General features: G+C 37.3%; 1 protein-coding gene across 2 annotated transcripts in view; it reads left to right on the top strand.

Annotated features, from left to right (window-relative positions):
* The window catches only part of LOC129770687 (potassium voltage-gated channel protein Shal), a 455,955-nt gene that overhangs the window by 299,577 nt on the left and 142,550 nt on the right, over positions 1 to 13,828 (top strand). For both annotated transcript variants that reach the window (XM_055773663.1, XM_055773664.1), the window contains exon 5: positions 2,133 to 2,214. The gene's annotated coding sequence lies outside the window, so the exon portion shown is untranslated. The remainder of the gene's footprint in view (positions 1 to 2,132; positions 2,215 to 13,828) is intronic.

The following is a 13,828-nucleotide window of genomic DNA, read 5'->3' as shown; positions in this document are numbered from 1 at the left end:
AAAAAAAAATCCCAATCGCTGTGGAAAACTCATATTTCCTCCAACCCAAACGGAATACAAACTTTCAATCGAACCGAATAATTTGTAATTGCTCTTACAGGTCTGACTCGATTATATACAGTTTGGAAAATAAATATTTTTTTTATATTTCAAATATGGCTTATTTGTGATAATATGTACTTTACTGATGGGTCCACTATGAATGAATCCACAGGATTTGGAGTGTTCATCGAATTTTTTAGCACCTCCCACAGTCTTCAGAATCCTTGCTCAGTGTATATTGCTGAATTGGCAGCAATACACTGGGCGCTGGACAGCGTCGCCTCACGATCTGTTGAACACCATCACATTGTAACGGATAGTCTTAGCTCTGTCGAAGCTATCCGTTCAGTGAGGCCGGAAAAGCACTCGCCGTACTTCCTTGAGAGAATACGATAAATTTTGAGTGCTTTAACCAGACGCTGTTATGTCATTACCTTTGTCTGGATCCCTTCACATTGCTCAATTCCGGGTAATGAGAGGGCTGACTCATTAGCAAAGGTAGGTGCAATCGAAGGCGAAATTTATCAGCGTTAAATCGCCTTCAATGAATTTTATTCTTTAGTTCGTAAAAATACCATCGTTAACTGGCAACGCAAATGGAACGAAGATGAATTGGGCCGGTGGCTCCACTCAATTATCCCTAAGGTTAGCCTCAAACCATGGTTCAAAAGTCTGGACTTGAGTCGGGACTTTATTCGCACCTTCTTCCGACTCATGTCCAATCACTGTTTGTTAGACGCGCTACTCTTTCGTTTTAATCTTTCCGATGGCAATATCTGTGCTTGTGGCCAAGGTTACCACGACATCGAACACGTTGTTTGGTTGTGCGAGATGTATCTTGTTGCCAGATCGAATTTAGAAAACTCTCTTCGGGCCAGAGGAAGACAGCCCAATGTGCCGGTGAGAGATGTGTTGGCTCGGTTAGACCTTGATTACATGTCCCAAATATATGTCTTCCTAAAAGTTATCGATCTTCGTTTGTGATTGTCCTTATATCCTTATATTCTCCTTTTCCTTTTCCTTCGCGAGAAATCAAATCCCTTCTTACTAACAATAGAATAAGGTGAAATGTAACTACATATTAGATATAAGATAGGCTTAAGAATTGAGTATGATGAATATGAGTGCGAATGTGAGTGTGAACATTGTCAACATATCCTTAAATCCCTTCTTTTTCCTGAAAAAAATGTCACCCTTCTAAACTCGAGCAAACCGTGAGTAATCGGTTCTCTACTTCATTAACACTAGAATTAATGAAAAATGTTTATATATACTTGTAACAATACAGATAGGAGTTTGGCTCCTTTAAACTTATGTAACTGAGCCTGTAAAAATAAACGATTTAATTAAAAAATATGGCTTATTTAATAAAAAATAATTCAGCGTTAAGGTGAAAACTAATTGGCTATTATAAGTACGGTGGAGGAAAATCGTGATTGTTGACGACTTTAATTGAAGATTCACCAGGAATTACTTAAAATTATATTGCAGCGAAATTAAGAAAGATAGAAGTTGAGTGTCAAATAACAAGTTATAGAGTGGTTAGACAGCTTTCATTTGGTTGATATAAACGATCAAGTTTATTATGAATTTTTGTGCTCGTCCTCTCGTTGTATTCCTTCTTCCGCTATCCTGTCGGCCGTACCTTCAGTGCGCTGCACTGAACGGTCGGACGGAAAAAAGGCTTGGCAACTTCTTCGTGCTAACGATTAATAATTTGTTATATTTTTTCCTGAAAAGAGAATATTGCAATCATTAAAATCTTTAAATTCATTAAATCCTAAATGAATTAGACGTGTTTGAATCGGTACCATTTTTGAATGATCTTAGCATGTTTCACGATGAAGCAACTATCTGAGGAAAGCTAAGTTGATCCGTCGAACGTGAAGGAGGAAATGGTACACAAGTAGCGAAGCGACAGGTGTACTTCCTTCGAAAGTTATCACTCGACGGATACCAAATAGAAAAAAAAAGTTAAGAAGAACCTTCCGATGTCATGTCCATCACATCACTCTTCTGAGTACGGATCGAATTTGTGCTCGCCATCACAGCCGGGTTTAATTTACTCTCGTTTCTTTCTTCTTTTCCAGATCCCACGCTTAACTCATCTGCTGACGCTTCTGGATGCGAAAAATGGAGCGACAGTAGCAGCGATAGCACCAGCATCACTAGGTAGGTGTAATTATCCGTCTCAATAGCGTCTCCTGGAAAGTAACTTTGTACACAGTACACATAGATGGATTGCAAATAACGTTCGGAAAGTCATGGGACAGGTCGGAAATTGCTCTGCTGCTCGGTAACTCTCTGGAGATTTCCGATTCGTATGCTGCGCACGATACGCATTGGAACACAATTACAAGGGTATGATTGCGATTGCTCGAAAAGCAAGCAGAATTGGTTGCTTTCGAAGAACTGTTTCGCACTATCAGCAGGGGTTTAAAAATAATATTATGTTTCGCTGACGCATTATGAAACATTATTCAATAGCAATAAGGTTATCATCAAATTATCCCAGTCCTAACAAAACACATCAATTATAAAATGCTTCAGCTCCGTTTCGTCCATTCCCCTGGGGGCAAACAATGTTCAATAGCCGTCCGGGACCGGAGCGAGAGATAAACGCGGACAATTCAGGCTGCCTTTTTCATTTCGCCTCTTGAGCTTTTCTAGCGAATCACATTTTTCTTCCCATTTATCGCATTCAGTAGTGTGTGCTATTTTGAAAACGAGATACTCGCTGAGCCATGAAGCATCTCCACATATCTGGATTGTCGTTTCCCACGTCCCATATATTTATGGAGCAGCCGGTGAGCCATACGACAAATGAATGTATAACGGCTTTTGCCTTTGGTCCGATGCTTTGAGCATCCCGGCTCGAAGCTCTGGGCGATGCGGAAAATTTCTCAACATGCAAGGCACACACACTGAACGTAAGTACACCACTGTTTGCCGGAAAAGAAAAATCCTCAGGACGAGGGAAGTTGAAGCTTTGTTCTGTCAATCAACACATACACACAAAAGTGTTCCTAGGGGGTGACAGTGGTAGTAGTACTATGTAATGTACATGCGATAGCAGCTTTTGGCCCGAGGCAATACAAAAGCGAAACGTGCCCTTTTCCAGTGAACCTTTTATTGCTCGGGAGGAGCACACTACTTGCATTGGGAAAGGGATGTTTTTAAAAATAGATCGCTTTGCTTGAGTCCTTGGCAGCCCAAGTCAATATTTTTCAAGCCCTTTGTGCATTGTCGATTTTTGCATTAAAGCTGATCGCATAGTTGGGTCGGAATTGGGTACCCACATCAAACGGAGCCATCCGCTGTCAACGTTCGATGTCAAGCGAGCTGATGGAAAGTTTTCGGAAGCCCCAAAATATTTACGTTGCGATAATGAGAAAACGGTAGTATCGAACCTCCGTAAATTCCCAAGAGAGAGAGGTAAAGTTGAATTGTAACAAGTTTGCCGTGTTTGACAGCCTCCGATATATTTCCTACTAAGCGCCCGTTTCGCGATGTTTTCGGGGGGTTACATAGTTTGACATAGTTTCTCCGACAGCTGGGTCGAGCATAGTCTCGAAAGCGAAAAGAAACAACTTTACAACTCACCAGGGGCGTATACTGTCATAGCGAACAGTTATTTGCGAAACTCAATTATCGCTGACGGAGATAATTGATCAACCGGATTAAAATGCAAAGAGGCTGCGATCAGACAGAAGATACGAGTGCATGAACCCGAACCCATACATTGTGCCATCTTAAGAAAATCGTGTCAACGACGGCCTTTATAAGTGACATGAAACTTCAACCTCGCACAAAAAGTGCTTCGTGTGGAAGACTCTTTTGAGACAAGTGGTTCTCCAACGGCACGAAACGCAGACAATACTTGGCGAGGGCCTGCAGGTTCTCGGCGTTCACCAACCAACGTGTCTGGAGGATAATCAACACGGATGTACACGAGAATAGCGTGTAGAACAGAAGAGCGAACAAGTGTGTGGTGAGTGCTCGAATTTAGCCTTTTTTGCAAGCTATGTAGTTGCTGATATTTGATGATTGATTTGCCATCTATCAATCTGTTTCCTTCTGCATATAACTAGTTTTATCGAAAGCACTTCCGTTGAGTATGTATAGTAATTCTGCGATTATATCGAGTTATCGTTATCTGGTGCTCTCCACCGTACTTGCTTGTTGGTGTTTTGCTCTTCTTTCTTCAATATGGTCTTTCGAAAACAAACTGCGATAGAAAAGCATATACGAGGGGGGACAATTTAGTTTTGGTAATTACAAAAACAAAACACAAACAAATCACGTTAGCGAGTAAACTTTATCGTCCGCCAATACACTGCGTTTCACAACCACTTGTCCCACTCTTTTTTTCTGAGTTTCCAGAGATATTTAAGATGTCGGTTGTAGTGAAGTATATAGTATAGGTCATAATAATTATCTTCATTTATTAGACTGACCATTTGAACTTAATTGTTTTGTCCAGGCGCGAAACATTTAAAAAAAATAAAATTCTAGTGTTTCATAACTATAGAACCAGATTGAAAAACTCTCACTCCTTCACAAAATTAACGTCAATTTCACATGAATTACAATAACTTTCTAATTCATCCTCAGTTCTCAATCAGTTCGAATAACCCATTCGGGGTGGTTTCGACCAAGCTGACTTCATTGCACTTTGAAGAAAATATTTTCAAAAAGGCCTGGTTCAGATAGCTTTTCATCAACACGAATGCACGATCAGAAGTCTGTTTTTGCATCAAAACACCGTGATAATTGGGAAATTTGGAATCAATTCATACAATCCGGAATCCGGAATCTCCTACGACGCCATGATGAGTTCCCTCGATGAGAGACCTCATTTTTCGAATCGAGAAAAAGTTACAGGGAGCAAGATCGAGTCTATAGAGTGGATGTGGTAACGTAAGGATAGATTTTTAGAAACTCGCTGATAATCAAGGAGAAATGAGCCGGCGCGTTGTCATGATGCAAGATGCAACCGTTTTCTACGAGTTTAAGCCGTACATGGAAGAGGCAATGCAGAAACATTTAATTTCCCGGTAACCTTCGATGGTCAGGAACGTTTTACCCATTAAGTATGTCACGGATTTCTAAATCAGCATTGGCATCAGTCGCGACATTGAAATACTCGCATTTATAGGGTCCCCACCTTTTCCCACCCATGCTGATTTTGTTCGCGGGTCTCGGAATCCACTACTCAACTTTTAAAGTCACAAAAAACACAATTATATTTAAGAAAACATAAATTAGACAGGCATAACTTGATTAAATAACTGTCATGTTGTGGTAGGTCAAGAGAATGCAGATTGATGATGAATGTATATTTGGTTTATTCTTGTGCTCGGAGAAACAACACATTTTTGAAGTTATAAAAATGTTCAGAAAAAAGACGGGTGGGTAATGTCGGGGACATAACCGGAGTGACGTAGGACTATACAAAGGGGACAGCTTTTGTTAAATATATATTTTAAATATATTGTTTTATTTTCTTCTCCTACGTGAATACCTACCTATCTACCTGAAAAATGGATTAGTTTACTGTTTACTCTTTATGAATATGTTGAGGGTTGAAAAGAACCTTTGGTGTTGTGTTTTTGTTATCACTCGATATTCCCATCTTGTTCGGTTAAACCTTCCTGTTTAGCTATTGCGTTTGCCACTCGCCACAGCTTTCACAGTTGGAAAATTTCTTCCTATCCAGCTTGTGACATATTGTTCAGTAAATTACATTTAATGCGACGTTCCGGAGAAGCACTTTGCCACTCACTGAAACTAATTGTTGCCTTGATGAGCGCCAATCCGAAGCTGCTCTGTTCTTGATGCGGGTTTTCTGATTGTCGTGAGCAGTTTTGCAAGCCAACTCGATCACTTCGGCGGCCGAAACTATATAACGCCGGCTAGGTGGACTGGTGCACTGGTACTAACGCGCTCGGCCTAGCTACTCTTGCTGAGCAATTGGCGGATACACCTACGGGGAACTGCACACCTGCACGATTCGAGTGGGACTTTGCCTTTCCCTTAACTTGTCCTCCTTTGTTACGTCCACGATGCCGATGCCGTACAACCACACGGGTTTACGGTTTGAAAGAAAATAAGATATTTTTTTGGGGTCCGCGTGTTTTATACTCTAGCGGTACACACTCACAGGATAGATACAAATCGTCAGACTCATCCAGAGGGGCGAGTCCAACGAGACGAACGAATGAGCGTTAAAAGGGAGCGATGGCAAAAAAATACATTCATTACGATTTGTTCGCTCGTTGGATTCACATGCAGGCTAAAAAGGGTCCTTTTCAGGATCACAAAATTATCTTCAATCTAAAGAGTTTATTGTTTTGTTGTCACTCGATATCCCCATCTTGTTCGGCTAAACCTTTCTGTTTAGCGATTGCATTTGCCACTCGCCTCAGCTTTCACAGTTGGAAAATTTCTTCCCATCCAGCTTGTGACATATTTTACAGTAAATTACATTCAATGGCACGTCGCATTACCATCACTCAGTATTGGATTGGAGGTAATTTTAACCTGTAATTGAACATTTGCGATGACAGTGGTACAGTGTCGACTTTCAATGTGCGGTCATAATTTGGATCTCTATGTTTACAAAAATGTCCAACTAAATAAGTCGCATTACATGTCCGTCCAATTAGCTAAATGTCGAACTAATTGTAAATTACTGTACTTTCAATCTGGAAACAATTTAAGAGTTGGTGAAAATTGAATAATCTTGAAAGTCCCCAACTATCAATAAGCTCAGAACTACTGCCAAATTCACATACTCATCAGATCCTGGCAAACAAATTATGAAAACATCAATTTGTGTTTTATTATTATTTTGGATAATGTTTTAGAACGCATTGAACTTTATTTCCTAAACTCTTTTTTGGAAGGTTTAATGGCCCTGAAAAGCGCCTTGTTTTATGGAATGGTTCCAATTTAGAAAACTTAGTACTCGTGGTTTTGAAAAAAAAAAAACCATTTCGAACGCCCTCGATGCCGCCTTGTTCTGGATTTGCCACCAAAGCAGATTGTAAAAAGAACAAACTTTTTTCTTCTGCTACCAGCTGCCATTTTGCGATTGCGTTTGCCACTCGCCACTCGCTGCAACTGCCTGTTGTTGTCTTGATGTGTTCTGTTCTGAATGCTGTTTTTCTTATCGTCGCGAGCAGCTTTACCAGCCAACTCGATCACTTCGGCGGCCGAAACTATATAACGGCGGCTAGGTGGACTGGTGCACTGGTACTAACGCGCTCGGCCTAGCTACCCTTGCGGGGAACTCCATATCAACACGGTTCGAGCGGGATTTTGCCTTTCCCTTCACTTTTCCTCCTTTACAATGTCCAGACATGGGTGCTTGTGTTGGTTTGTTGATGTGATGTGATGCGAAACGAAGGTGTACGGTTTGAATGAGAATGATCGTTACGGCAGCGGAGCGGGGATTTTTAAGCTGACTGGCTGGCTCGAGAATTACGCATGTGTGAGACTGCGACCAATGTTTCGTTCATTTTTTTCTTTTTCCTTACCAATCGTGCTTCATTCTATTTCGCTGCTGCTCTGGTTGCCCGTTTTGGTCGGTACGATTTGAGGAGCACAAAATGGACCAATCAAAAATGGGCACATAGTGAATTTTGAGAATACTTGATATTTCACAATTATTCAATTATTTATCTCAAGAAAAATGAAATGTTATTCGTTATGATAGATGCGTAGATATATTTCCTATCAATTGATGCAAAAACCTTTGCGATCTATTGAGAAATGCTCGAGTTATAAGCGTTCCAAATCTTGCATTTTTTCCTACTTGTTCAGTGCCTAGATTTCCATTTCACCCCCTATATCTTCCGGTTAGACGTAGTCCTACGTCAAAAGCTTCCTTCTAGCATTTCAAACATTAAAATAAAAAAAATTAAATGAAACTGAAGAATGAAATAAGATCCTTCACTATATCATTAAGAAAATCGCTTCCATTAGCTTTAATCATCGATTGTATAACCAGTGTTTCTTCAATTTGACGGATTTCACTCAGAATGCATTCAAAGCGTGCTATTTGGCATAGAAATCTCAACTAAGTACTAATAAAAATGACGCAAGTAAAATACAGGGTATCTTCGATATAAGGTACATTTTACTTCCAAAATTGTACGTTGTATCGAATTGTACGTCGAAGCATAATAAAAAACTCAGAAACGTAGCTTATATTACTTTATTACGTTGCTGTTTGAGTACGGTTAATGAATAAATTCAACTAGAAGACGAAGCCATCCTTTCTCATGATGTTTCCCTTCATACTGTTGATTTAAATTGCGTTCATGTAGAATCCGGAATCACAAAACAATTGTATTTCGTGATTGTTTAAAAGTACAAAGCAAGCTTTAGTATCAAAATACTGATAATTTATTGTTCTTTCAGGAAAAAATCAAAAATCAAAACATCCAAAGGGATGGATAAAAAGGTAGAATGCACTTTATATCGAGTGACGTTATATCGAAGTTCCCCTGTACTGCGTTGAGACGACGAAATTCCTCTAGGAACGTTAGTGTCATTTAAGAAGAATGAATATGTTGACAAGAAAGGCGTCGCCTTTTCACTTTTCATTAACCGATCGAAAGTTTTTAACAGAGTGTCCCACGCCAATTTTTTGAGAAAATTCTCTAAGCTGTTTCTCGAGTATCTCACCTTCATATTCTTGTTATAAATTTCACAATATACGTCCCCATCATAGTCCCCGTTTTTTTGCGAGCAATTATTATGTAAAACTAGCTACCAACTGAACTTAAAATCATTCGCTCACGCGAAAGGTTTAATCCGAGTGTATAGATTGGCTAGAAAGGAAAAAATGAAAAAATATGAAATTAAAAAGAAATGTAGTTAATAATTGAACTTTGATCTAGAATTTAATATATTTTTTTAATTATCTGTATTATAATGACTTTCAACACTTTTGGCTGGTTCATTTTACTTCCATGTTTGAAAGAATGTCGGGAGTGAGAATTGAACTCGTGACCTTTAGCATGAGAGGTACGGATGTTACCATTCTACCTGGTCGACTCCACGAAAATATTATGTGATTGTATAGAATCCGATTGTGCAATTCAAAAACCAGAACCATAAGTGAAGATTTAAAAAAATAGAGATAATCAGGTCAATATCAGCTGTTTTCTGCTTATTTAGCTTGAAATCTCTCTTTGTCACAATTACAAGTGAGAAAAAATACATTCGGAAAAAAATACATCTGCAATAAGCAAAAGAATTTGACTTGATAAAATTTAATAGTTCAGTGTCTCAGTGTCACTCTAGACTAGGATTGGGCGATCTTTAGAAAATGATCGATCTTGACGGACCGATTTTCTAAACGGCAAAGGGATCGATCCATCGATTAACCCTCTAAGACCCAAATTTTTTATTTGTTTAAAAAACCATTTCACTTTTATCTCGAATTTCTGACTTTCAACATAAAATACTCCTAGCAGAAAGCTGCTAGCATAAAACCAATTTTTATATGTGTTAGATGAAAATATTCTAAAGACGTTCTAGTGGAGGTGAACATTGAAGATAATGTCTGAATAATTTGAAAAGAAAATCCGTCTTGTAGAGGGTTAAATCGGTCCAAAAAATCGATTTTGGCCGAATCGATCTTTGACAAATGAAATGTCTTTCTACAATTTAATTATTTATTCTATTGTATATAAGAACCGTCTTATATTTAAACAGGGAATACAAATTCATATTTCTATTCAAAAATTAAAATCATTTTATTATGTTTTTCAGTATGAAGGCCACAAATAAACTTTAAAAACCCAGGAAAATTGCGTTTTCCAGGGCGTTCACCTTGTACTGTCATGGAATTATTTAAGGCAATATTATAGCCTAGAAATTTTAAAAAAAATCAAGTGTTTTTCCCGAAACTAGTTTTTTACACGTACACGATATCTCTTTGTTTTATTTTTACGGAGCTCGAAAAATCATTCGAAATTCGTGTCTCTACACTAGAATACCTCCTTAATTAACTAAATTATTATTAGAAATACCAAAATTGGTATTCATTTAGAACTCAGCTATCAAAAATTCCATAGAACCCGATGTCATCATTCAGTTTTAACACAATTTTCATCTAGTGAATGTGTTGGTGTAACTATAAATTGTAACCGCTTGTTTTGTAATGGCCGAATTTACACAACTGCTTCTCCTAGATTCACGACTAGGATTGGGCGACTTTGATGAAAAGATCGATCTTGACGAATCGATTCTCAAAACAACGTAGGGATCAATTCACCGTTCAAATCTCTACCCGAGAATCGATCTTTGGAAAATCGAAAGCCTTTTTTAATTTATTCGTTTATAATTTTTTTTATGAAATTCAAGACTTGGTTTTAGCGCCAATCAGTAGCTGTCGCTAGATGTGATCCTGTCATCACTTATACGGAAGCAAATCATGGAAGAATCAAACTGACTTTGTCAGTAAGCTCAAAGAAGCGATCCACCAAATGTTGACATTATGTTTATAGAATTTTTAAGTGGCCTTTTTTAAATCGGTGTATAAGGAAAAACATATCTACAAAAAAAAAATTTCTAAGATCGAAAAAATTGGTAGAAAAAAATCGATTTTTGCGATTTTTTCGAATACAAAGAATCGATCCAAAAAATCTAAAATCGGAATGGATAAGATCGCTCCAATATCGCCCTATCCTACTCTAGACAGCTGCAATCAAAAGCACATGTTGATGCAGAGAGTTAACTTGACAATACGTACAACTTGGCTTTTCATAGCTTTAAGAATCGTTCGCGATCCTCACTCAGTGCAAGTGTTCATTCATCGGTTCCTGTCAGCGCAACCAAATATTTTTATTATGGAGTTTCATTCTTGAATTTCTATTATGTTCGTTTTGTTCGGTAATAATTTCATATATCTACGTTACCAATGCGGTCGTATCTTAAACACCACTCTTTTAGTTTATTCAGGAAATCGTATTACCTTCTCTTCATTCTTATAAAATTTCGTAAAGATACGTAATGAGAACTAACTTGCAATTTGAAAGTCTTCTAAAGTTTAGATCTCTTAGAAATTGGGCACTTTCGAATGCATGTATTTTTATTCAAACTTTTCATCGAAACACTTAAGTTCCACTTAAAAGTTAGGAAAAATAATAAGTCGAAAGTGCTCAATTTATAACGATAGTTTTTTTTCAAATTATTCTTGCTTAGTTTTTACAGAACTAACAACTTAAGTCGGCCACAAATATATAAAATCTATCTATCTATATTATATCTATATATATATATATATATATATATATATATATATATATATATATATATATATATATATATATATATATATATATATATATATATATATATATATATATATATATATATATATATATATATATATATATATATATATATATATATATATATATATATATATATATATATATATATATATATATATATATAAGAGCCTCGATTTTCCGCGAGCGTATGATCCGCGACTACGTATTCCCTAGTAAATCTATAAACCTTCCCGAAATTTGTCAGTGAGTAGTAGACTCATGCGCTTTGTTCTGGTCATGGCCTTCACATTATCTGATCACTGATGTACACGGTCTTACAGATGGATAGTTCAATTTTTTCTGTATTGATAAAACATAGTTTTCATGCTAAATATATCTTTTTTTACCTGATTTCACCTCATTTTTAGCCCTTTATTGCGTTATCCGCGATTTTCGTTATACGCGGTGATCTAGCCCGACTATTTCGCGGATAATCGGGGTTCTACTGTATATCGAAACAATTTAATCGTCGTTTGTTTCTCTAACAGAACGAATTTATATACGTTGTCAAATGATAGATGGCGATACGTTTCATCGAACTTTCATTCACACATTTCACCTAAAGTCACTGCACTCACGCACTGCCAGCGAGCTGGAAGCTTTTTTGAATGAGCAAAATTAATTATTGAGAATTCTTCAAATCACATGCTCGGATTGAAAAATTATAATCACGCTTTTGTCATCAATTCTGATAAAACACCAGCTGGAGAGCACGTGTGTAGATCCAATCCGCATGTTATTGAAGACGTTGCTGGAATCATAGTATGCGACTGCACAACGACGCGAGAAATTATGATTCGAAGTGAGAATCAATAATCTTGAGTTCATTGTCGACACATACCGTTCATACGATGCTCTTCATCTTCTTCTTCAATGGAACTAACGTTCCAAATTTTCGCTTTCTCAACGTAATATTGCTTGATCATTTTCATTAGTACTTAGTTGAAGTTTCTATGCCAAGAAATACGCTTTGAATGTATTCTGAGTGACAAGTTCTAGAATATGTGTGAGAACAATGCAAGTAAAAAGAAATTTTTTGACGAAAAATCCCCCGGCCATTCTGAAGAGATAAGGCAGATATTGCATAAACATTAAACAACGAGAACTCGCCACAGTTACTTCATTCGTTATGAAGAACAATTCTCATTTTGAATTAATATTTATGAACATGCGGTTAGAGGGGACAAAACAAATAAGAGAGTGGTGAGAGCTCGATGGTTTTTATGTGTATTGATTTGACTCGGCCAGGACAACTTAATTCTACGATGTTTCGAGCCGTGCCAACAATTCATTATCGACGTTTACGTGACAGTGGAGAACGAACGACTGCGATTTCTATGAAGAATACATTCTTCTGTGAGACGCTATCATGAATAACGCCGTCACAGCCTTTGCTATTGCCAGACCAAAACCAAATGCATTTTCATGGATTACTGTGTCTGATTTAATTTTTTATCATAGATAATGTTTTGACTGAAATGCGAGGTTGTTTAGAAAAATAGTTAAGTTAGGGTCAGGACTATGTCTTTTAAGTATTCAAAGTAATCGAGTAATAATTTTCATTTCTTACATACTCTAGCATTTCACCTTTGGCATTTTTTACATACATTTATTTAAGAAAAGGAATGATTTGTTTCTTTTTATTTTCGTCGGTGGTCATCGTCTGTAGCACTTCATTCCACAGTGTGTGACAGATCCCGTCCCCACATATTCGTGTGATGTTTTCAACAGAATGGGCCGTAATCATACTCGGGAAGATACGCCATGAAATGTTTGATTACTCTGATCTTTATGAGTTGCTCCGCAACGATATAGTGCTGCAACATTTTTTTTCAATAGAATACAATAGGAAAGGATATTATAGATGAGTCACGAGCGTTTCACGTTTGATTATCGAATGACAATGCACATAGTTATTCCCGGCAGCATAAACATCAAACACACTCTCATTCTATTTGATCGATAACATTTGATTAATTTTATAGTTAACGATCTATAAAATTTAAAAACACTTACCATACATTAGTTATTTTTTATTTAACAACCAACATATTCACTAGAAACAATGTACATGGCAAAACAACGTTTGCCGGGTTGGCTAGTATTTAAATAAATAAGAAGCCTTTCACTTTTCATTAAACACAAGCATTCATTATAACATTCACAAGCAAAAGCTACCCATTGAAATTATATTTAAAATATATAGACGGATTCCGCATTCATTTGTTCTTTTTTCAAGTTCGTTTTTTTTAATCCGCTGATACTTTATTCATCTCACATATGACTGTCTTGTTGTCAAGTTTGATGCGATTCTCTGCTTATCAAATTTTCAAGTAGATTTTGCGACACCACCAAAGGGAATCGAATCACGAAGGAAGAAGCCACCGGGGCACGAGAGCATTACATTGTCGTACATCCAATCGCTCGTGTTGAAT

The sequence above is a fragment of the Toxorhynchites rutilus genome, chromosome 2 (assembly GCF_029784135.1).
Source record: "Toxorhynchites rutilus septentrionalis strain SRP chromosome 2, ASM2978413v1, whole genome shotgun sequence".
Lineage (NCBI taxonomy): Eukaryota > Metazoa > Arthropoda > Insecta > Diptera > Culicidae > Toxorhynchites > Toxorhynchites rutilus.
Note: the sequence above shows the minus strand (reverse complement) of the source record. Positions and strands in the feature narration are given on the sequence as shown.